This window comes from Pistacia vera, unplaced genomic scaffold, assembly GCF_008641045.1.
Source record: "Pistacia vera cultivar Batoury unplaced genomic scaffold, PisVer_v2 Contig205, whole genome shotgun sequence".
In the NCBI taxonomy this organism is placed as follows: domain Eukaryota; kingdom Viridiplantae; phylum Streptophyta; class Magnoliopsida; order Sapindales; family Anacardiaceae; genus Pistacia; species Pistacia vera.
This window is the reverse complement of record NW_022196008.1, coordinates 376758-400814: the sequence shown is the minus strand read 5'-3', so window position 1 is coordinate 400814 and position 24057 is coordinate 376758. Positions and strand designations below refer to the sequence as shown.

Below are 24057 nucleotides of genomic sequence, written 5' to 3'. Positions count from 1 at the left end.
CAAAAACCCCCCCATCCACCCCCCCGTAAAACCCCCGACCCAACCGCGCAGCCACACCCACAAAGCCTCAGATCTTTCTAGAACCCTGCCACGTGTCGCCACCTACCCCTCACTCTCTCTCCTCCCTAAACCCTTCTCAACATTTCTCTTATCTCTTATTCATCCCTTCAATCCAACTCAACTCATCCTCAATTCTCTCAGAACTCTCACTCCAACTCCAACGAGCCCTTCTCAACACCCAGAAGCGAAAAATCATGGCTTGTTCATCCACAGCTCAGATTCACTTTCTGGCAATTTGTCTTACGGTTCAAGAGCGAACCGGCGGTGAGTACAAGTCTCGGGATCAAAACAGTGTTTTTGGTTCAAATGTTGAGAGAACGGGTTTGGGGTTTCAAATGCCGCGTTTTGAAGGTGAATATAGGAGTGACGAGGGGTTAATGTGGGCCGTTAAGGTTTGTGAATGAGAAGGTGGTGGGGATTGATTTGGGGACGACGAACTCGGCGGTGGCGGCGATGGAGGGAGGGAAGCGACTAGTATGACAAATGCGGAGGCAGAGGACGACGCCGTCTGTGGTGGCGTATACGAAGAATGGGATAGGTTGGGTGGGCAAATTGCGAAGCGGCAGGCAGTTGTGGAACCCCGAGAATACGTTTCTTTTCGGTGAAGAGGTTTATTGGAGGAATGTCGGAGTGATGGGATCGAAGCAGGTGAGTTTAAGGTGGTAAGGGATGAGAATGGAATGTGAAGTTGGACTGTCCTGCTATTGGGAAGCAGTTTGCTGCTGAGAGATTTCAGCTCAGGTATAACATAGGTGTTTCGAAAGTTTTGAGGTTGTTGGGATTCTGTTGGTGGTGCGTGTGGTGAAAGTTAGGATTTTGAGGTGTAAATTATTATTATAATAATGTATTATGTTCATTCGTTTTGGTGGGGTTTTTTGAAAGTTTGATTGGGGTGTGTGGAGTGCGGGAATTTTGAAGTGTAGTTATTGTGTTGGTTTGGCATGTTGGTGAAGCTTTGTGGATTTACTATTAGTATCTTTTATAAAGTTCTATGTTATTTTTGATCCTTTTTGGTGGTGGCATTGTTTGTGTGTGATGGAATGTTAAAGTTGATGATTTTTCTATGTGGTTTTGGCTCATTTGGCGGTGGTGGTAAGGTTTTGAGGTTTTATTGTCTGTTTGCTAAGAATGTTACGAAAATGAATAGGGTGTTTACATATTTTTTTTGTATTATGCTAAAAGACTGTTATTTGAATGTGAGTTTGTTACTTAGGCCTGTAACTATATTGTTGAATGTTCGAATCTGTCTGTTGTTTGATTTTTTTGAGGAATTTGATACTGAATTTTGGGTTGTACATTGTTTTGTGCTAGTTTAATGATGGTTTTTATTTTGGCTGGTGATGGGTCCTTCGGTTTGCTAAAAGTGGTTGGAAAATGGTAGACATGAGATATTCTGCACACTGATATTTGGTTTGGGGATTGTTGTTGCCAAGCAGCAATGGGATTATCTTTACTTATTTGTTTTCTGATAGGCCGAAAATTATTTAATATACCATAATCAAAGATTTTCTGATAATCAGTTTCTTTTGTGTTTATAATTTTAGGTTTTGAGGAAGCTTGTGGATGATGCATCAAAGTTTTGAATGATAAAGTAACTAAGCTGTGGTCACAGTGCCTGCTTACTTCAATGATTCCCAGAGACAGCAACAAAGACGCTGGTCGTATTGCTGGCTTAGAAGTTCTTCGTATCATCAATGAGCCTACTGCTGCTTCTTTGGCATATGGATTTGAGAAGAAAAATATGAGACCATCCTATGTTTGACCTTGGTGGTGGTACTTTTGACGTTTCAGGTACTTTTTCAGACGTTAATTGGTTTTTGTCTTCTGTAGCTGTCCTTGGGAATATTTTTATTGCATCTGAATTCCATCTAGCAAGCTTGAATTTTAATATTTGCTTATTCGTTTGTTTGATTGCAGTGCTTGAGTTGGTGATGGAGTGTTTAAGTGCTTTCTACTTCAGGAGATACACTTTGGGTGGTGATGACTTGTACAAGGTTGGAATTTTCACTCCTATGCACATGATTTTCTGGCTAGTTTAGGTGCTCAACAGACTTAAATTATTAGAAATGTATGCAGAGGATTGTTGATTGGCTTGCTGCAGACTTCAAAATGAAGGCATTGATCTCTTGAAAGACAAACAAGCCCTTCAGAGGCTAACAAGACTGCTGAGAAAGCTAAGATGGAGCTTTCGTCCTTGACTCAACAAACATTAGGTATGTGCTTGTTTCTCTTGAGTGCACACCCTGGATATCCACCACACTGGCCGTTTGTACTAATTATTTTCTGTTTTTTTCCAGCTTGCCATTCATTTACTGCTACTGCCGATGGACCTAAACATATTGAGCCACCCTCACAAGGGCTAAGTTTGAGGAATTGTGTCAGATTACTTGACAGGTACCTAATTTGATTTGATTTGCTTATCTTTTCATGTTGAGATGTTTTTTTATAAGATACTGTTATTGAACTGGGTTATTTGTTGAGCCCCCAGTTGTTAGTTTTGTTTCTATTTGTGATCCTTTCTATTTCTTCACCATTTGGTCCCTAGTATTTTTTTTTTTGGTTGGTCTGATCTCTCCAATTTATCGTCCATAGCTCAAGACACCAGTTGAAAATGCTTTGAATAGCAAAACTTTCATTCAAAGATTTAGATGATGTATCCTTGTTGGTGGATCACCACGTATCCCAGCTGTTCAGGAGCTTGTGAAGAAGATAACAGGAAAGGATCCCATGTCACTGTGAACCCTGATGAAGTGTGTTGCCCTTGGGCTGCGTTCAGGTTGTTTCAATGTTACAGAAATATGTCATTCTTACCTTCATCATTTTGTAAGGGTAGACTTGAATTCTAATTTCTTGTCCAACTACTTATGACCAGAATTTGAGGATAATTTGTGGTTTCGATATTTCTTCATACGGGATTCGTAATCTTACATTCTTTATTTCTTTAATATTCTATGCTGGTTCTTTCTGGGGACGTCAGTGACATTGTGCTTTTGGATGTGACACATTGTCTCTTGGTCTGGAGACACTTGGTGGTGTTTGACAAAGATCATCCCAAGAAACACTACTCTTCCCACTTCCAAATCAGAAGTGTTTCTCAACTGCTGCTGATGGACAAACCAGTGTCGAGATTAATGTCTTCAAGGTGAAAGAGAGTTTGTTAGGGACAATAAATCTCTCGGCAGCTTCCGCTAGATGGCATCCCACCAGCACCACGTGGGGTTCCCCAAATTGAAGTTATTTGACATTGATGCAATGGTATTCTCTCTGTTACCGCTGTTGACAAGGTACAGGGAAGAAGCAGACATCACATTACAGGTGCTAGCACCTTCCCCACTGATAGTGAGTTTGAATGCAATCACTTTTTACTTAATTGATGAAGTTTTCTCATAATTTATAGAACAATAAAATTTCTTAAGTAGGATTACCCAGTTTGGGTGGAAGAAAGTGCGGAAGGAATTTCTGGATCAAAATATGCAGTAGAGAGAATGGTTAGCGAAGCGGAGGGTTTTGCCGCTGAGACAAGAGAAGAGAGATGCCATAGACACAAAGCACAGGCAGATTCCGTAATCTACCAGACAGAGAAGCACTAAAAGGCTTGGAGACAAGGTCCCTGTCCCTTCAAGAGAAATTTTGACGGCAAAATTACAATGAGTTAAAGGTGCGTTGTAGCGGCGTCGCTACTCAAGGAATAAAAGATGCCATGGCTGCACTTAATCAAGAAGTCATGCAACTTGGCCAGTCCCTTTACAACCAACCTGGAGCAGGAGGAGCTGCCCCCGGCGCTGCACCTGCACCTGGGGCTGAAGCTGGCCCTTCAGACTCATCAAACAAGGGAGCCGATGGTGATGTCATTGACGCTGATTTTACTGATAGCAAGTGAGAAAGAGCCTAGTTTTTTTGTTCTCCCACTCTAGTTGATTGGAAATGTGTATAAGAAAATGATTTTGCAGGGATGGAAGATGGGTTTGGGTTGTCATTTTTGTTCTATGGGGAACGGATTTAAAATTTGTTTCTAGGAATATAGAGGATGAAAAACTGAACAGGGTACGCATACTAGCATAATTGGGTACAGTAAGAGCACTGGCTGTTTGTTTAGTTTCTCCATGAAAAATATTTTGCATGCATTCTACCGTTCTTCTCTTGATGCGTTCCACAACTCTATGCAAAGTTAAAGCCTTTGATTTGCAAGTGATTGTTTTGGAACAAAAATGAGATAAGCTTTTACGTTTCGTTTTCATATTTTAAATAAACTTTGATATTTTTTATTTTTTTTTTCCCTGAAGTGCTGAAATGATTATTTTAAAATTAAAAAATAAATAGAGAAATTAGATTTGAAAGGGAACAGAAATTTATAGTGTGAATTTAGAATGTATAAGATTTTAAAAGGTGATGTTCAATGTGAATGGTTTAAGATTAAAAATAATATTATAAAACGGTTATGTTTGTTGGCTTTCCGTTTCAAAATATATTAATAGGAGATTTTAAGGGTAGAAAGTCATTTTGTCTTTTTTTTTTTTTTTTTTTTATTTATTTAAATATAACCTCGGAAGGATTTTATAAATTTTCCCAAAAATATGCCAAAAATAATGTAATAATTAAATCCAATGCAAAGCCATGAGAAATTTTATATGGTTTATTTCATTTAGACTTTAGACTGCAGTTATTATTAGATTTTTAATTACAATTTTATCCTTTTTGAAAATTACTAAATAAGGCATAAAAGAGTTATATATATTTAGAAATTTTATTTTATTTTTTTAATTATAAACCCTAATTTAATAAATTCTAAATCTTTTTTTCCAAACAATCAAAGATAGAATTTATGCAATTGAAAGGGTTTAATTAAGTTATGCAAGTACAATTGAGATGGAATATATTATATATGTTTTGCAATTGTAAGTTGCTTTGTTAATTTGTATTTACTTTTTTCTTTTATTGCACTTCTTCAAATTTGTAAGTTACTTTGTACATTCAAAATTTTTAATTGTTATTAATATAATCTTGAAAGTAAAAACATATATGAATGGATTCCGTCTCTGAATATTTTACATTCAAAAGAAGATGCATAAAAATAAACAAAATGGTATTTTTGGAAATAAATAGTGTTTATAAAGACATTTATATGTTCAATGGGTTAAAGGCTGTGCGATTAAACCATAATTCTGTACAAAGCGGCGATAGTAACCAGTTTACCCCAAAAATCCTCGTAATCCTTTGATTGTGCGTGGAACGGGCCAAGTTAGCATTGAATCAATCTTCTGTGGGTCAACCTACCCCCTTTGATGAAATTAAGTGACCCAAATACTCCAATCTTTGATGGGCAAACGACACTTCTTGTAATTTATTACTAATATATGCTTGGTGAGGATTTGAAAGGTTTGTCTCATATGAGCATATGGATCTTCAAATCAAGGCTGTAAATGAGGATATCATCAAAAAACAAGTATGAACTTCCTCAAGACCGATTTAAAGTTGGTATTCCTTAAAGCTTGAAAGGTGGAAAGGGCATTGGTTAACCCAAAGGGTATGACCGAATTCATAATGCCCTTGTGAGTCCTAAAGGCTATTTTGGGAACATCCTCTTATTTAATCCTAATCTGGTGGTAACCAGTTTTAGATCTAGTTTCGTAAAATGAACTGCCCCTGATAGTTCATCCAGCAGTTTATCAATTGAGGGAATAGGAACTTGTTGGATAGTGATGTTATTAGTGCCCTGTAATCTACACAAAAATGCCAACTACCTCTTCTTCTTAACCAACAACACAGGACTAGAAAAATCACTAGTATTGGGTTGTATATTCCTGCCACTAGCATCTCACCCACCAACTTTGTGATTTCATTTCTTGGAAATGAGTATTTGTATGGGCGAATGTTAGGAGGTTTGGCATTAGCTTCTAGGACATGGCGTGATCAGTGGGTCTCTTAAGTGGGAGCTTAGTAGGCTGTTCAAACAGATAGCTAAATCCATCTACAACTGCAGCAGCTGTCGGATCAATGGTTTCTTCTGTTTCCTCTCCCTTGACACCATGGAGCAAAACTCAAATCACATAACCCCCATCCTGCCTTTGCAAAGATTTTAGCATGCCTTAAGTGACACAACCGTCTTGACTAACAACGGATCCCCTTGTAAAACCACCCTCTTCCCTTTACTGATAAATGCCATTGTCAGATTTCTCCAATTAACATAAACTTGCCCAGTGTACTGAGCCAAGAAATTCCCAACACTACATCTGCCCTCCTAATTCAAATGGAAAAAAATCCTGGCGTAATTCAATCCCTTGTATCCTTAATTGCACCCCTCTGCAAATACCCTTCCCTTTCACGTAAAGCCATTCCCTACCATAACCCCAAATGTTTTCCCTCTCTCCACTGCCAGTCCTAATTTTCGCACCAAATCATGCGAAAATAAATTGTGGTAAGCCATACTGTCAACCAACACAACCACTTCTACCCTCCAATCATCCCTTTTAGTTTTAGGGTTTTATCTGTGGTTACCCCTACAATTGAATGCATAGATAAAGCCAATGGGTTACCTTCGTCGGGAACTTTTGAGATGGGTTCAGGAGTGACTTCATCGTTTTTCGTCTCATCGTCGTTGGTCATTAACAGAATCTGATCGACTTGCTCCTACATCTGTGGTTTGGCCCGAATTTCCATCACAATAGAAACAAAGACGTTTTTCATGCTTTGCTACAATTCGACATTGGACATTCGCTGGAAAGTGTCCCCGTGAAAGTTCAACGTCATGGTTTCGCCGAATCGATTTCTATCGTGAAATCGATTTAGGAAAAAACTGTGACCTAACTCTGGGTTTCGCGATGGATTGACCCAAGAGTTTGGGCGACCGGGTTCTGGGCTTGGGTGACCCAGTATAGGAGTCCAGCTTATTTCCTTGGCTTTAGCAAACCTAGGCTTGTTCTTTTCCAAGACCTATTTTCTTTCCTCCACGCGATGGACCTGGTCCATCAACGCAAAAAGGGAAGTGGGCTGAGTCAGACGAATTTTAGCTCTGACTTCCTTCTTTAGTCCATTCGTAAACAACCCCATCAGTATATCTTCTCTTACCTCATAGAAAGGAGCTCGTGAGCTCAAAATTTTCCCTGTACTCTGTCATTGTACCAATCTGCTTCAGTGCTACTAGAGTCTCATAAGCTGATCCTTTAAATGATGGTCTGAATCTCTCAACCACTATAGTCTTAAAGTCTGTCCAAGAACCATTGGTGCTTTGTGTTAGAGTAGATGCCCTAGAGCCAATCAATTATTGTAGAATTGACTCTTTGTAATAATGTTCATTAATCAATAAAGGCATTTTATTCTATATCACGTAATCATTATTTTGCAATATGTATTGATATAGTCTTAGAATGGTAGAACTATGACGATGGTATCAAGTGTTTAAATCTTGATAGTGAGAACCCTATGAGCACATACGGTGGCCATTCTAAAAATGTTTGTACCCTAGTATTATTCTGAAGTAGAGCATAGATAATACGGTAAGGCTATCATAGTGTTAAACGACCCTGTCGAAAGGCAGTGACTGATCTTACTTGTCAAGGCTGTTTGGTGACACCGGGTGCAACACATGGGTGCTTGCTGTAGGCGAATACACCGCAGCAAGTTCACTAGACTGACCCACCAGAGGATTTCATATGGATGTAACCCCATGTCTATGGAATAAATCCTCTAACAATGGTGGTACATGTGATCCTTAGACTTGAGATCACCGGAGCGCCTTGTGCACCGATTGGTATAGTTTGACACTAGCCTAACGAGTTCTTTTCAGAGCTGTCAATACTGTAGTGATTGGCTACATCAAGGAGTGTATCAAGACTATGATGGATTGACAGAGGATTCATCACTCCTAGGTACGGGAGAAGTTATCTCATGGCGCAATTCAGTATATGGCAATGACATTAAAACTGTGGCCACAGTGGGATTGAGTTGTTGCTCTATCCAGTTTCTATACTGGTCATTGGTCCAGAAACTGAATACATAATATCGAGGTAACCGAAGGTTGACACTATTTTTATGCCTTCATCTCTCGAGATAACGTATGATGAAAGGATCGAATTGCATGGTAACCAATTGTTGACAGATAGCTACTTTGCTGAATCCGAATCATCGTGTGCCATGATGCCTTGCAAGGGGCCAATCTTGGTCTGTGATTAGTGAGACGATTAATTGGTGTAATCATGTACTATACACTGCAGTATGATGAGGAGCCTTGAGTCACACACATAGAAGATAATTTAAGAGCTAGGAAGAAAGAAGGACGTTTTCGTCTTTTTGGGCGAAAGGGTATTTTGGTAATTTCACAGTGCAATTAAATTTGCTGAGGTCGTAGCCTTTATTTAATTTTAGAAAAATTAGGTAAGTGAAATTACGTTAATATGTGTTGCATATATTTAAATAATTATCATTATTGTAAATGTAATATATATATATATATTAATTGATTTTAATTGAAGATAATATGAATTAATAAATATCTAATAGGGGGTGTTGGAAACATGGGGTGTTTGGGTTGGAGCCCAAGCCCATTCCATATGGGAATAGGGCAAGTAAAATAACACTATAAAGAAAGTGTTAATAAAAATGTGAGAATATTTTTCATTCATTCTTTCATTGATAAGGAAAATACACAACCCCAAACCCTCTCACTCTCACGCCACTTTTGTTTTGCAAAGAATCAAAGTTCTTCTTTGATTTTTCTTCTTGTTTCTCAAGGCTAAGGAGGATCTAGCAAATCCCTCCTTAGTTTCTTGCGATTGTCTTCGTGTGGACTACATCGGTTCGATCTTACACTTGGGTCGGTAGCAAAACATTCAAGGACAAAGTTGGTGGAGCCTCCAAACGTGCGTAAGATTATTACCTTGAATCTGATTTTCTGTAGATTTAATTTATATATTGTATAAACTGTGATTTATACCCAGATCTTGGTTATAAGGAACGATCCATGCCATTTATGTTTTGTTTTCCGCTGTGTAGTGGGTCGTTCACTAACACTCTAGACTCCACCCACTGATACCAGTTTGGCACGACCCTCCATACACACGGCAGCGGCTGCCACCTTATCTCCTTCCTTATATTGGTTCACCGAAAATATCGGTCAGCTCTGAATGTCCAACCATAAGGATCTTCCCCGTTGAATATGGGTAGTTCCAACTTCTTTCCCTCTTCCATCCTTCGAGTTCTCTGCCTCCTTGTTCCTATCGACTCCATACCGTCACTACTGTTGGAAGGCTCGAGTGGGATGCTTTCCCCTTATCATGGCTCAAATTTGCATCCCTTTCTTCCCTTACCTCATCCACTCCGAAGCTCTAGTAAGTAGCCCTTAATGCTCCCTAGCTCTTCCCTTACAGTCCCCATTTCTTTTTCTTTCCCCATTTCCTTTTCCAATCCTTCAACTCTGTCTCCATCTTCGATTTAACCATTACCCAAACGAAGCTCTGATACCAATTTGTTAAGACTCCCTACAACAATGATCAGAAAACAACACAAACAATCCAGAATAACAGATAAAAGAGTTCACTCAATCAAGACTCAACCTAAATATAGTTCTAAGAATGGAAAAAGAAACAACTACACAATTGGAAACCAAAACAGATAGATCCCAGCAATTCGAGGAGTTAGGGACCTCCCACAATGACACTAGAATAATATTCGTATGCTACCCCAAAACTGAACCCCTTTATTTATACTATCTTCTTAACTAACATTTCTTTCTACTAACAACTTTGATTCCCCACCAACACGTGATAATAATAACCAATTTCCCAACAACCAGGCACCTCACACTCCTTACACTTACTGACCCAATGGCCCTTATGCCTTTGTATTGATAGACATTTTTAATGGAAGGTCTATCAATGAACTCCTATTGGCCTGAAACTCTGGGTGGTGTTATGACCAAAGTAATCCCAAGAAATACCACTCTACCCACCTCCGAATCGAAGATTTTCTCAACAGCTACAGATAGACAAACTAGTGTTGAAATTAATGTCCTTCAAGGTGAAAGAGAGTTTGTTAGGCACACAGAACTCTTGGTAGATTCCGTCTAATGTGTATCCTACCGGCATCATGTGGGGTACCCCACATTGAGGTTAAGTTTGACATTGATGCCAAGGGTATTTTCTCTGTCTCTGCCATTGATAAGGGCTCAGGCAAGACAAGCACATCACCATTACTGGCACTAGCACCTGCCCACGAAGAGGTATGTTTGAACTAGCTAATTCGTAACGTTTAGTTTTGCTTTGAGTTATGCCTCACTTATGCTTTACTACAATACTTACTCTTTATCATTTTAGTTTTTCTCTACATCAGCAGATCTTTCTACAAACACTGTCATTCTTTAAACTCTTTTCTTTTGTTATTGTTCCTGTTATGTTTTTCAAAAGTTTGGTGGTTTCTAGTTTCTGTCATTGTCATAGTTGAAAGCTAAATATGCCTCGAGTCCTTTAGTTTTATAAGCTACTGATTAACTGTTGTTGCTTTAGTGTCTAGAGGAGGAGCTTTCCAAACTCAAATCGTGTTTTTCCCTTCAGATAATTTGCTTCATATGGACTTCGAAATTGCTGATAATTTTTTGGTAACTGAAACGCCTTGTTAGCCACTTATGATAGATATGCTGAGGGAATGTTTGAATGAAAATATGCAGGTAGAGCAAATGGCGCAGAAGCTGAGAGGTTTGCACGAGGACAAGGAGAAGAGAGACACTACAGACACGAAAAACCAAGCAGATTCCGTCGTTCAGCAGACTGAGAAGCAGCTGAAGGCGGTTGAAGACAAGGTTCCGGTCCAGTCAAAGAGAAGGTTGAGGCAAAACTAAAGGAGCTCAAGGATGCATTGCAACAGAGTCAACCAAAGCAATGAAAGATGCCATAGCTGCCCTTAATCAAGAAGTTGCAACTTGGTCAGTCCCTTTACAACCGATCAGGGGGACCTGCGCCCGGCACTGAAGCTGGACCGTCAGATTCATCAACCAGGACCTGATGATGATATCATTGACGCAGATTTCACTGAGAGCAATTGAGCAACTGCTCAGCCTTTTTGCCTTCCATGGTAATGGAGGAATTTTATTTTTTGGGGATTGGAGATGGTTTGGCTGTATTTTTTGCTGTCATTTTGTTTCATGAGGACAAATTCAGGAATATAGGGATGATTTAGAGACCAATAGAGAGAATCCATTGTTTCTTATTTTTGTATAAATTTTAGTGAAATAATTATACAGCGAATGTGTATTGCAAGCATAAATCTAATTGAAGGTGTGCTGATTTTTTTCTGATTTCATTTTTCATAAAAAACTTTTATTTGATGTGGGTCTGATCTAAGCCTAAGAATCAATCTACTAAGAAAAATGAACACCCAAATTAGCTTAGAGTTTAAAATTTTTGCACTTGCACATTACAATTACATTGTTTGGTAATTATATATTCTAAACCATTACCGTAAAGACGTCTTTGTGTCTAGGATCATATATAATCTGTTAAGCAGCTTAGCTGTAGGATGGGCTCGAGTATAATACAGTTGTTCATTCTCATGTTGCAGATAAGGATAATTGCTGATTGTTCATTCTTGTTTTAATATGAAAATTTTGTATTGTACATAATTTTCGATATTAAGTTGGATTTGAAACGAACCCAGCCCGCCCATTACTGCCCGAAATGACAAAGCTACCGAATTCCCTCGATCTTTCCATCCGGTAACTCTCCAAATCCAATCCAACGATCAAAAACCCCCCAATCCACCCACCCTAAAACCCCCGACCCAACCGCGCAGCCACACCCACAAAGCCTCAGATCTTTCGAACCCTGCCACGTGTCGCCACCTACCCCTCACTCTCTCTCTCTCCCTAAACCCTTCTCAACATTTCTCTTATCTTCTTATTCATCCCTTCAATCCAACTCAACTCATCTCCATTCTCTCAGAACTCTCACTCCACTCCAACGAAAGACCCTTTTCATCAACACCCAGAAGCGAAAAATCATGGCTTGTTCATCCACAGCTCAGATCACTTTCTGCATTTGTCTTACGTTAAGAGCGAAGCGAAGCGGTGAGTACAAGTCTTCGGGATCAGAACAGTGTTTTTGGTCAAAGGGTTGGGAGAACGGGTTTGGGGTTTCAAAATGCCGCGTTTTTGAAGGTGAATAATAGGAGTAGACGAGGGGTTAATGTGGGGCCGGTTAAGGTTGTGAATGAGAAGGTGGTGGGGATTGATTTGGGGACGACGAACTCGGCGGTGGCGGCGATGAGGGAGGGAACCGACGATAGTGACAAATGCGGAGGGGCAGAGGACGACGCCGTCTGTGGTGGCGTATACGAAGAATGGATAGGTTGGTGGGGCAAATTGCGAAGCGGCAGGCAGTTGTGAACCCCGAGAATACGTTTCTTTTCGGTGAAGAGGTTTATTGGAGGAAGATGTCGGAGGTGATGAGGAGTCGAAGCAGGTGAGTTATAAGGTGGTAAGGGATGAGAATGGGAATGTGAATTGGACTGTCCTGCTATGGGAGCAGTTTGCTGCTGAGGAGATTTCAGCTCAGGTATACATAGGTGTTTCTGAAATTTTGAGGTTGTTGGGATTCTGTTGGTGGTGCTGTGGTGAAAGTTAGGATTTTGAGGTGTTAAATATATTTTTTATATAATGTATTATGTTCATTCGTTTTGGTGGTGGGTTTTTTGAAAGTTTTGATTGGGGTGTGTGGAGTGCGGAATTTTGAAGTGTATGTTATTGTGTTGGTTTTGGCAGTGTTGGTGAAGCTTTGGATGGATTTACTATTATATCTTTTATAAAGTTCTTGTTAGTTTTGATCCTTTTTGGTGGTGGCATTGTTTGGGTGTGATGGAATGTTAAAGTTGATGTTTTTTCATGTGGTTTTGGCTCATTTGGCGGTGGTGTGTAAGGTTTTGAGGTTTTATTGTCGTGTTGTGCTAAGAAATTTACGAAAAGAATAGGGTGTTTACTATTATATTTGTATTATGCTAAAAGACTGTTATTTGAATGGGAGTTTGTTTACTTAGGCCTGTAACTAATTGTTAATGTTCAGAATCTGTCTGTTGTTTGATTTTTTGAGGATTTGATACTGAATGTTTGGGTTGTACATTGTTTTGTGCTAGTTAATGATGGTTTTTATTTTGGCTGGTGATGGGTCCTTCGGTTTGCTAATAGTGGTTGGAAAATGTAGACAAGATGATGATATTTCGCCACATAGATATTTGGTTTGGGGAGTTGTTGCCAAGCAGCAATGGGATTATCTTACGTATTTAGTTTTCTGATAGGCGAAATTATTAATATTACCATAATCAGATATTTTCTGATAATCAGTTTCTTTTGTGTTTATAATTTAGGTTTTGAGGAAGCTTGTGGATGATGCATCAAAGTTTTTGAATGATAAAGTAACTAAAGCTGTGGTCACAGTGCCTGCTTACTTCAATGATTCCCAGAAACAGCAACAAAAGACGCTGGTCGTTTGCTGGCTTAGAAGTTCTTCGTATCATCAATGAGCCTACTGCGCTTCTTTGGCATATGGATTTGAGAAGAAAAATAATGAGACCATCCTAGTGTTTACCTTGGTGTGGTACTTTTGGCTTTCAGGTACTTTTTCAGACGTTATTGGTTTTATTGTCTTCTGTAGCTGTCCTTGGGAATATTTTTATTGCATCTGAATTCCATCTAGCAAAGCTTGAATATTTCAATATTTCTTATTCGTTTTGTTTGATTGCGTGCTTGAGGTTGGTGATGGAGTGTTGAAGTGCTTTCTACTCAGGAGATACCATTTGGGTTGGTGATGACTTTGACAAGGTTGGAATTTTCACTCCTATGCACATGATTTTCTGGCTAGTTTAGGTGCTCAACAGACTAAAATTATTAGAATTGTATGCAGAATTGTTGATTGGCTTGCTCAGACTTCAAGAGGGATGAAGGCATTGATCTCTTGAAAGACAACAAGCCCTTCAGAGGCTAACAGAGACTGCTGAGAAAGCTAAGATGGAGCTTTCGTCCTTGACTCAGACAAACATTAGGTATGTTGCTTTTTGTCTCTGTAGTGCACCACCTGGATATCCACCAACTGGCCGTTTGTACTAATTATTTTCTGTTTTTTTCCAGCTTGCCATTCATTACTGCTACTGCCGATGGACCTAAACATATTGAACCACCCTCACAAGGGCTAAGTTTGAGGAATTGTGTTCAGATTTCTTGACAGGTACCTAATATTGATTTGATTTAGCTTATCTTTTCATGTTGAGATGTTTTTTAATAAGATACTGTTATTGAACCATGGGTTATTTGTTGAGTTCCCCTTCAGTTGTTAGATGTTGTTTCTATTTGTGATCCTTTCTATTTCTTCACCATTTGGTTCCTAGTATTTTTTTTTTTGTTGGTCTGATCTCTCCAATTTATCGTCCATAGGCTCAGAGACACCAGTTGAAAATGCTTTGAGAGATGCAAAACTTTCATTCAAAGATTTAGATGAGGTGATCCTTGTTGGTGGATCAACACGTACCCAGCTGTTCAGGAGCTTGTGAAGAAGATGACAGGAAAGGATCCCAATGTCACTGTGAACCCTGATGAAGTTGTTGCCCTTGGGGCTGCGTTCAGGTTGGTTCAATGTTACAGAAATATGTCATTCTACCTTCATCAATTTTGTAAGGGTAACTTGAAATTCTAATTTCTTGTCCAACTACTTATGACCAGAATTTGAGGATAATTGTTGGTTTCGATATTTTTCATACGGTTCGTAATCTTACATTCTTATTTTCTTTAATATTCTAGGCTGGTGTTCTTTCTGGGACGCAGTGACATGTGGCTTTTGGATGTGACACCATTGTCTCTTGGTCTGGAGACACTTGGTGTGTTATGACAAAGATCATCCAAGAAACACTACTCTTCCACTTCCAAATCAGAAGTGTTCTCAACTGCTGCTGATGGACAAACCAGTGTCGAGATTAATGTGCTTCAAGGTGAAAGAGAGTTTGTTAGGGACAATAAATCTCTCGGCAGCTTCCGTCTAGATGGCATCCCACCAGCACCACGTGGGTTCCCCAAATTGAGTTAAATTTGACATTGTGCAAATGTATTCTCTCTGTTACCGCTGTTGACAAAGGTACAGGGAAGAAGCAAGACTCACAATTACAGGTGCTAGCACCTTACCCACTGATGAGTGAGTTTGAATGCAATCAACTTTTTACTTAATTGATGAAGTTTTCTCATAATTTATAGAACAAATAATTTCTTAAAGTAGAATTACCCAGTTTGGGTGGAAGAAAGTGCTGAGGAATTTCTGGATCAAAATATGCAGGTAGAGAGAATGGTTAGCGAAGCTGAGAGGTTTGCCGCTGAGGACAAGGGAAAGAGAGATGCCATAGACACAAAGAACCAGGCAGATTCCGTAATCTACAGACAGAGAAGCAACTAAAGAGCTTGGAGACAGGTCCCTGTCCCGGTCAAAGAAATTATTATTATTATTATTATTATTATTATTATTTTGGTGTGTTCCATTGAGATCCATAATCTAATATCTTACATGCTTTATTTTGTTTGATTATAGGTGGGTGTTCTAGCTGGAGATGTTAGTGACATTTACTCTTGGATGTATGTTAAGACTCCCTGCAACAATGACCAGAAAACAACACAAACAATCCAAAATAATAGATAAAAGAGTTCACTCAATCAAGACTTAACCATAATATATTTCTACAGAATGGAAAAAAGAAACAACTACACAATTGGAAACCAAAACAGATAGATCCCAACAATTCGAGGAGCTGGGGACCTCCAACAATGACACTAGAATAATATTCGTATGCTACCCCAAAACTAACCCCCGCTATTTATACTATCTCCTTAACTAACATATTCTCTCTACTAACAACTTTGATTCCCTACCAACACATGACAGTAGTAACCAATTTCTCCAACAACTAGGCACCTCACATTCCGTACACTTACTGACCCAAATGTCCCTTATGCCCTTTGTGTTGATAGACATTTTTTAAGGGGAGCTCTATCAATACCCCCTACCACCACCCCCCTACATGAAGAGCCACCTTGTCCTCAAGGTGGAAATGAGAAAATTGCAGCTCTATAATATCGGAAGCCTTCCAAGATGCTTCAAAGGAAGCCAAGTCCTTCCATTTTATAAGGACTTCCCAAGAGTCATCTAATAAAGTGCGGACTGCCAACACCGATTCTGGTTGAACAAGAAATTCCATATCCTCGGTGAGGAAAGATGGCATGGGCTGGATAGGTACAGAGGTGTGAGGTGTGCAGACTTCGTTTAAACTGAGAGATGTGAAAGACTGGATGAATTTTTGTCGTAGAAGGTAGCTCCAACCTGTAAGCAACCTACCCAATCTTCTCTAGTATGGGAAAAGAACCATAAAACCTAGGGCTCAACTTTTCATTTAGTTTTTTGGCCAAGGAATTGAAACAATATGGTTGGAGCTTCAAATACACCTAGTCTTCTGGTTGAAAACTAATATCCCGATAACGTAGGTTAGCTGTTTCCTTCATCTGCTCTTGAGCAACAGACAAGTTATGCTTTAACTCATCTAATATGGAATTTCATGCAGCCATTTGCTGGTTAACTTCTTCCATTGAGGAAGGGTAATCTATAAATTTGAGGAGAGTGGGTGGATCCCTTCCATAGAGAGCTTTGAAGGGAGTCATTTTAATGGAGCTGTGATGTGTGGTATTGTACCAATATTCTGCCTAAAACAGCCACCTATGCCATTGTTTGGGTTGCGAACTATAGAAACATCGCAAGTAAGTTTCCAAACAGCGGTTGACAACCTCCGTCTGGCCATCGGTTTGAGGGTGGTATGTAGAACTGAACTTCAATGAGGTGCCAACAACCTTGAACAATTCCTGCCAAAATTGACTGATAAAGAGCTTATCGCGGTTCGAAGCAATGGACTTTGGAAATACATGAAGCTTCACAATATCGGAGATAAAAATAGCAGCGACATCATTAGCGCTATAGGGATGGCACAGGGAAATAGAATGGTCATATTTAGTGAGCCTATCTACCACAACCATTATAGTATCCTACCCTTTTGCTTTTGGTAACCCTCCAATGAAGTCCATGCCAATATCTTCAAAAACCTAGGATGGAATGGGTAAGGGCTGAAGGAGACCTGTTGGTTTGAGAGCAGAATATTTATTTAATTGAAAAATCGAACACTGCTGAACATACTCCTGCACATCCTTCTTAATACCGTCCCAAAACACTATATTCATCAATTTTTTATAAGTTCTAAAAAAACCTGAATGGCCCCCTCCTAGGCTACAGTGAAATTCTTCTAATAGTTTAGGGATAAACTTCGAATTTTTGGGTAAGACCAACCTGTTTTTATAGATGAGGCAGCCACGGTGAAAGCCATAATGGGGACAACTGGAAGGGTCAAAAAGAAGTTCTTGGATAATTGGTTGGAGCTTGGGGTCTTGTTGTGCTTCAGCTGCTAACTCATCAAATTCTAAAAATTGGACCACTTGGCTGGAGCTTCTAGGTTGGTAATGGATTTCGAAAGAGAATCCTAGGAGCTTAGAAATCCACTTTTGTTGCTCGGGTGTCTTAACTTATTGATATGTCAAAAACTGCAGGCTGCGTTGGTTAGATTTAATGATAAATTTTCTCCCACTAAGGTAGTGGCTCCATTTTTGGACAGCAAACACAATTGCCATCAACTCCCTTTCGTACGTTGACTTTTGTCGAGACTGGTTGGAGAAAGCTTGGCTAAGGAATGCAATGGGGCATTGATTCTGGACCAAGACAGCTCCTATACCTTGTCCCAAAGCGTCCATATAAACTTCAAATGGAAGGGTAAAATCAGGAACTGCCAGAACAGGAACTGAAGTCATTACCACTTTAAAAAGCTCGTTGTGCTTGGTCCTTCCATGCAAAAGAGTCCTTTCGTAGCAACTGTGTTAAAGGCTGTGCGATTAAACCATAATTCTGTACAAAGCGGCGATAGTAACCAGTTTACCCCAAAAATCCTCGTAATCCTTTGATTGTGCGTGGAACGGGCCAAGTTAGCATTGAATCAATCTTCTGTGGGTCAACCTCTACCCCCTTTGATGAAATTAAGTGACCCAAATACTCCAATCTTTGATGGGCAAACAGACACTTCTTGTAATTTATTACTAATATATGCTTGGTGAGGATTTGAAAGGTTTGTCTCATATGGAGCATATGAGTCTTCAAATCAAGGCTGTAAATGAGGATATCATCAAAAAACATAAGTATGAACTTCCTCAAGACCGATTTAAAGTTGGTATTCCTTAAAGCTTGAAAGGTGGAAAGGGCATTGGTTAACCCAAAGGGTATGACCAGGAATTCATAATGCCCTTTGTGAGTCCTAAAGGCTATTTTGGGAACATCCTCTTATTTAATCCTAATCTGGTGGTAACCAGATTTTAGATCTAGTTTCGTAAAAATGACTGCCCCTGATAGTTCATCCAGCAGTTTATCAATTGAGGGAATAGGGAACTTGTTGGGGATAGTGATGTTATTTAGTGCCCTGTAATCTACACAAAAATGCCAACTACCATCTTTCTTCTTAACCAACAACACAGGACTAGAAAAATCACTAGTATTGGGTTGTATAATTCCTGCCACTAGCATCTCACCCACCAACTTTGTGATTTCATTTTCTTGGGAATATGAGTATTTGTATGGGCGAATGTTAGGAGGTTTGGCATTAGCTTCTAGGACTATGGCGTGATCAGTGGGTCTCTTAAGTGGGAGCTTAGTAGGCTGTTCAAACAGATAGCTAAATCCATCTACAACTGCAGCAGCTGTCGGATCAATGGGTTCTTCTGTTTCCTCTCCCTTGACACCAATGGAGCAAAACTCAAATCACATAACCCCCATCCTGCCTTTGCAAAGATTTTAGCATTGCCTTAAGTGACACAACCGTCTTGACTAACAACGGATCCCCTTGTAAAACCACCCTCTTCCCTTTACTGATAAATGCCATTGTCAGATTTCTCCAATTAACATAAACATTGCCCAGTGTACTGAGCCAAGAAATTCCCAACACTACATCTGCCCTCCTAATTCAAATGGAAAAAAATCCTGGCGTAATTCAATCCCTTGTATCCTTAATTGCACCCCTCTGCAAATACCCTTCCCTTTCACTGTAAAGCCATTCCCTACCATAACCCCAAATGTTTTCCCTCTCTCCACTGCCAGTCCTAATTTTCGCACCAAATCATGCGAAATAAAATTGTGGTAAGCCATACTGTCAACCAACACAACCACTTCTACCCCTCCAATCATCCCTTTTAGTTTTAGGGTTTTATCTGTGGTTACCCCTACAATTGAATGCATAGATAAAGCCAATGGGTTACCTTCGTCGGGAACTTTTGAGATGGGTTCAGGAGTGACTTCATCGTTTTTCGTCTCATCGTCGTTGGTCATTAACAGAATCTGGATCGACTTGCTCCTACATCTGTGGTTTGGCCCGAATTTCTCATCACAATAGAAACAAAGACGTTTTTCATGCTTTGCTACAATTCGACATTGGACATTCGCTGGAAAGTGTCCCCGTGAAAGTTCAACGTCATGGTTTCGCCGAATCGATTTCTATCGTGAAATCGATTTAGGAAAAAACTGTGACCTAACTCTGGGTTTCGCGATGGATTGACCCAAGAGTTTGGGCGACCGGGTTCTGGGCTTGGGGTGACCCGAGTATAGGAGTCCAGCTTATTTCCTTGGGCTTTAGCAAACCTAGGCTTGTTCTTTTCCAAGACCTATTTTCTTTCCTCCACGCGATGGACCTGGTCCATCAACGCAAAAAGGGAAGTGGGCTGAGTCAGACGAATTTTAGCTCTGACTTCCTTCTTTAGTCCATTCGTAAACAACCCCATCAGTATATCTTCTCTTACCTCATAGAAAGGAGCTGCGTGAGCTTCAAAATTTTCCCTGTACTCTGTCATTGTACCAATCTGCTTCAGTGCTACTAGAGTCTCATAAGCTGATCCTTTAAATGATGGTCTGAATCTCTCAACCACTATAGTCTTAAAGTCTGTCCAAGAACCAATTGGTGCTTTGTGTTAGAGTAGATGCCCTAGAGCCAATCAATTATTGTAGAATTGACTCTTTGTAATAATGTTCATTAATCAATAAAAGGCATTTTATTCTATATCACGTAAATCATTATTATTGCAATATGTATTGATATATGTCTTTAGAATGGTAGAACTATGACGATGGTATCAAGTGTTTTAAATCTTGATAGTGAGAACCCTATGAGCACATACGGTGGCCATTCTAAAAATGTTTGTAGCCCTAGTATTATTCTGAAGTAAGAGCATAGATAATACGGTAAGGCTATCATAGTGTTAAACGACCCTGTCGAAAGGCAGTGACTGATCTTACTTGTCAAGGCTGTTTGGTGACAACCTGGTGCAACACATGGGTGCTTGCTGTAGGCGAATACACCGCAGCAAGTTCACTAGACTGACCCACCAGAGGATTTCATATGGATGGTAACCCCAATGTCTATGGAATAAATCCTCTAACGAATGGTGGTACATGTGATCCTTAGACTTGAGATCACCGGAGCGCCTTGTGCACCGATTGGTATAGTTTGACACTAGCCTAACGCAGTTCTTTTCAGAGCTGTCAATACTGTAGTGATTGGCTACATCAAGGAGTGTATCAAGACTATGATGGATTGACAGAGGATTCATCACTCCTAGGTACGGGAGAAGTTATCTCATGGCGCAATTCAGTATATGGCAATGACATTAAAACTGTGGCCACAGTGGGATTGAGTTGTTGCTCTATCCAGTTTCTAATACTGGTCATTGGTCCAGAAACTGAATACATAATATCGAGAGTAACCGAAGGTTGACACTATTTTTATGCCTTCATCTCGTCGAGATAACGTATGATGAAAGGATCGAATTGCATGGTAACCATATTGTTGACAGATAGCTACTTTGCTGAATCCGAATCATCGGGTGGCCATGATGCCTTGCAAGGGGCCAATCTTGGTCTGTGTATTAGTGAGACGATTAATTGGTGTTAATCATGATACTATACACTGCCAGTATGATGAGGAGCCTATGAGTCACACACATAGAAGATAATTTAAGAGCTAGGAAGAAAGAAGGACGTTTTCGTCTTTTTGGGCGAAAGGGTATTTTGGTAATTTCACAGTGCAATTAAATTTGCTGAGGTCGTAGCCTTTATTTAATTTATTAGAAAAATTAGGTAAGTGAAATTACGTTTAAATATGTGTTTGCATATATTTAAATAAATTATCATTATTGTTAAATGTTAATATATATATATATATATTAATTGATTTTAATTGAAGATAATGATGAATTAAAATAAATATCTAATTAGGGGGTGTTTGGAAACATGGGGTGTTTGGGTTGGAGCCCAAGCCCATTCCATATGGGAATAGGGCAAGTAAAATAACACTATAAAAGAAAAGTGTTAATAGAAAAATGTGAGAATATTTTTCATTCATTCTTTCATTGATAAGGAAAATACACAACCCCAAAACCCTCTCACTCTCACGCCACTTTTGTTTTGCAAAGAATCAAAGTTCTTCTTTGATTTTTCTTCTTGTTTCTCAAGGCTAAGGAGGATCTAGCAAATCCCTCCTTAGTTTCTTGCGATTGTCTTCGTGTGGACTACATCGGTTCGATCTTACACTTGGGTCGGTAGCAAAAACATTCAAGGACAAAGTTGGTGGAGCCTCCAAACGTGCGTAAGATTATTGAACCTTGAATCTGATTTTCTGTAGATTTAATTTATATATTGTATAAACTGTGATATTATACCCAGATCTTGGTTATAAGGAACGATCCATGCCATTTATGTTTTTGTTTTCCGCTGTGTAAGTGGGTCGTTCACTAACACTCTAGACTCCACCCACTGATACCAGTTTAGGGCACGACCCTCCATACACACGGCAGCGGCTGCCACCTTATCTCCTTCCTTATATTGGTTCACCGAAAAATATCGGTCAGCTCTGAATGTCCAACCATAAGGATCTTCCCCGTTGAATATGGGTAGTTCCAACTTCTTTCCCTTCTTCTCATCCTTCGAGTTCTCTGCCTCCTTGTTCCTATCGACTCCCATACCGTCACTACTGTTGGAAGGCTCAGAGTGGGATGCTTTCCCCTTATCATGGCTCAAATTTGCATCCCTTTCTTCCCTTAGCCTCATCCACTCACGAAGCTCTAGTAAGTAGCCCTTAATGCTCCCTAGCTCTTCCCTTACAGTCCCCATTTCTTTTTCTACGTTCCCCATTTCCTTTTCCAATCCTTCAACTCTGTTCTCCATCTTCGATTTAACCATTACCCAAACGAAGCTCTGATACCAATTTGTTAAGACTCCCTACAACAATGATCAGAAAACAACACAAACAATCCAGAATAACAGATAAAAGAGTTCACTCAATCAAGACTCAACCTAAATATAGTTCTAGAGAATGGAAAAAAGAAACAACTACACAATTGGAAACCAAAACAGATAGATCCCAGCAATTCGAGGAGTTAGGGACCTCCCACAATGACACTAGAATAATATTCGTATGCTACCCCAAAACTGACCCCCTTTATTTATACTATCTTCTTAACTAACATATTCTTTCTACTAACAACTTTGATTCCCCACCAACACGTGATAATAATAACCAATTTCCCCAACAACCAGGCACCTCACACTCCTTACACTTACTGACCCAAATGGCCCTTATGCCTTTTGTATTGATAGACATTTTTAATGGAAGGTCTATCAATGTAACTCCTATTGGCCTGGAAACTCTGGGTGGTGTTATGACCAAAGTAATCCCAAGAAATACCACTCTACCCACCTCCGAATCGAAGATTTTCTCAACAGCTACAGATAGACAAACTAGTGTTGAAATTAATGTCCTTCAAGGTGAAAGAGAGTTTGTTAAGGACAACAGAACTCTTGGTAGATTCCGTCTAGATGGTATCCTACCGGCATCATGTGGGGTACCCCACATTGAGGTTAAGTTTGACATTGATGCCAATGGTATTTTCTCTGTCTCTGCCATTGATAAGGGCTCAGGCAAGAAGCAAGACATCACCATTACTGGCACTAGCACCTTGCCCACAGAAGAGGTATGTTTGAACTAGCTAATTCGATAACTGTTTAGTTTTTGCTTTGAGTTATGCCTCATCTTATGCTTTACTACAATACTTACTCTTTATCATTTTAGTTTTTCTCTACATCAGCAGGATCTTTCTACAAACATCTGTCATTCTTTAAACTCTTTTCTTTTGTTATTAGTTCCTGTTATGTTTTTCAAAAGTTTGGTGGTTTCTAGTTTCTGTCATTGTCATAGTTGAAAGCTAAATATGCCTCGAGTCCTTTAGTTTTATAAGCTACTGATTAACTGTTGTTGCTTTAGTGTCTAGAGGAGGAGCTTTCCAAACTCAAATCGTGTTTTTCCCTTCAGATAATTTGCATTCATATGGACTTCGAAATTGCATGATAATTTTTTGGGTAACTGAAACGCCTTGTTAGCCACTTATGATAGAATAGTGCTGAGGGAATGTTTGAATGAAAAGATGCAGGTAGAGAAAATGGTGCAAGAAGCTGAGAGGTTTGCACAGAGGACAAGGAGAAGAGAGACACTACAGACACGAAAAACCAAGCAGATTCCGTCGTTCAGCAGACTGAGAAGCAGCTGAAGGCGGTTGAAGACAAGGTTCCGGCTCCAGTCAAAGAGAAGGTTGAGGCAAAACTAAAGGAGCTCAAGGATGCAATTGCAACAGAGTCAACCAAAGCAATGAAAGATGCCATAGCTGCCCTTAATCAAGAAGTAATGCAACTTGGTCAATCCCTTTACAACCGATCAGGTGCTGGACTTGCACCCGGCACTGAAGCTGGACCATCAGATTCATCAACCAAGGGACCTGATGATGATATCATTGATGCAGATTTCACTGAGAGCAATTGAGCAACTGCTCAGCCTTTTTGCCTTTCATGGTAATGGAGGAATTTT

The 24057-nt window shown here is 39.6% G+C and overlaps 3 pseudogenes; all 3 read left to right on the top strand.

Annotated features, from left to right (window-relative positions):
* Nucleotides 1–254: 254 nt before the first annotated feature.
* LOC116128922 lies at nucleotides 255–4248 on the top strand (annotated as a pseudogene).
* A 5681-nt stretch (nucleotides 4249–9929) lies between these two features.
* On the top strand, nucleotides 9930–11052 carry LOC116128921 (annotated as a pseudogene).
* Nucleotides 11053–11054: 2 nt separating this feature from the next.
* Nucleotides 11055–24032, top strand: LOC116128920 (annotated as a pseudogene).
* The last annotated feature ends 25 nt before the right edge of the window (nucleotides 24033–24057 follow it).